The sequence below is a fragment of the Magnolia sinica genome, chromosome 12 (genome assembly GCF_029962835.1).
Source record: "Magnolia sinica isolate HGM2019 chromosome 12, MsV1, whole genome shotgun sequence".
In the NCBI taxonomy this organism is placed as follows: Eukaryota; Viridiplantae; Streptophyta; class Magnoliopsida; order Magnoliales; family Magnoliaceae; genus Magnolia; species Magnolia sinica.
The window spans coordinates 11,806,158-11,808,161 of NC_080584.1; the positions used below are offsets into that span (position 1 = coordinate 11,806,158).

Sequence of the window (2,004 nt, forward strand, 5' to 3'; positions counted from 1 at the left end):
CTTCATGCATGATTTTCCCTGAAAACACAGGACAAATGGAATCAAGCCAGGAGTTATCCAACTCCTTCACAAATTCCATGGACTTGAATCAGAGAGTCCATATTTACATTTGAAAGAATTCGATGAGATTATAGCTACATTATGTTTTCCTAATGTATCTGAGGATACAATTAGGCTGAAACTCTTTCCTTTTTCCTTAAAAGAGAAAGCTAAGACGTGGTTACATTCACTGCGTCCTAGATCCATTGGCACATGGAATGACATGCAGAGGGAATTCATAAAAAAATTCTTCCCACATCATAAAACGATTACCCTCAGAAAAGCAATCATGAACTTTACCCAAAAGGAAGATGAAACATTCTTCCAATGTTGGAAAAGGTTCAAAGATTTGGTCAGTTCATGCCCACAACACGGATTTGAAACATGGCGCATTACAAATTTTTTCTACGATGGACTGACATCTTCCATGCGCCAAATGGTCGAGACAATGTATAATGGAGAGTTCATTAATAAAGATGTCGACGAGGTATGGGACTACCTCGACAGTTTGGCTGAAAAAACACAATCTTGGGACTATTACCCAAAGTCGAACACCACGTCTAGGCCGACTCAATTAAAAGAGAAAGGTGGATTATATCTCTTGAAAGAAGAGGATGATCTTAAGTGTAAAGTGACTACGCTCATAAGGAAAGTTGAGGCCATGGAAGGAAAGAAGGATAAGGTCAATGAAATTGTTTGCGGCATCTGTGATTGCAACATTCACACAACTGAAAACTGTCCTATAATACCTGCCTTTCGAGGAGTGTTGAATGAACAAGCCAATGTCGTAAACAACTATCAAAGACCTTTTACTGGACCTAACTCCAATACATACAATCCTGGCTGGAAAAATCATCCAAACTTTAGTTGGAGGAATGGACAAACGGCTACTCCTCCAGGTTTCTTCAATCAAAATTCAAATCAAGTGAAACCCCAAGAGGAACCGGTTCAAAATTCCATACAAGAGCTGGCTCAGGCAATGCGGGGAATTAAAGATTTTATGCAAAAGATAGATTCTCGTATGACGGTTATAGAAAAGAGAATGCTTCTTGCACAACCTCTCCCCAATCCTTAATCGCAGTACGAGATTAATGATCCCAGCTCTTCAAATCAGATGGGGCATGCTAAATCCATCACCACTCTTAGGAGTGGAAAGATTATTGATAAAACTCTTCCGGTCAGGCCCAAAAAGCCTCAAGAACCAGAAGAGGATAACAATGATGGATCCAGTGATGCCCCACAAAAATTAGAATCGGAACTTCTAGAGAAGCCAGTTGCTCCGTTCCCCCAACGGTTGATTTCACCAAAACTTCTCTCTAACTCTCAGGATATCCTAGAGGTGTTAAAACAAGTGAAAGTCAACATTCCTCTACTTGATGTCGTGAAACAGATACCTTCATATGCCAAATTTCTGAAAGACTTATGCACGACCAAAAGACGACAAAGTATTCAAAAGAAAATTTTCTTGACTGAGAAAGTGAGTGCTATCCTGAAGCAAGACGTGCCGCAGAAATTCAAAGATCCCGGTAGCCCAACCATATCATGCGTAATCGGGAACCATCGAATTGATCACGCACTTCTTGACTTAGGAGCAAGCGTCAATCTGATTCCCTACTCGATATACAAACAGTTAGGTTTAGGTGAATTAAAACCCACCCTAACTACACTACAACTTGCTGATCGCTCTGTTCGTGTACCAAGAGGGATAATTGAGGATGTGTTGGTCCAAGTTGATAGATTTTACTACCCTGTAGATTTTATCATCCTGGACACCAAACCCATCAATAACATAAGCACTCTGATCCCTGTCATTCTTGGCCACCCATTCCTTGCCACTTCAAATGCAATTATCAATTGCAGGAATGGTGTCATGACTATGTCTTTTGGGAATATGACATTGGAGTCAAACATCTTTTTCAATAACGGCAGAAACTTAGAGGAGGATGACGATTTCCACGACATTAA

General features: G+C 40.4%; 1 non-coding gene across 1 annotated transcript; it reads right to left on the minus strand.

Annotated features, from left to right (window-relative positions):
* Window positions 1-310: 310 nt before the first annotated feature.
* On the minus strand, window positions 311-417 carry LOC131222028 (small nucleolar RNA R71). Its single transcript, XR_009159738.1, has one exon. It is a non-coding gene; the product is annotated as a small nucleolar RNA R71 (small nucleolar RNA).
* Window positions 418-2,004: the final 1,587 nt, after the last annotated feature.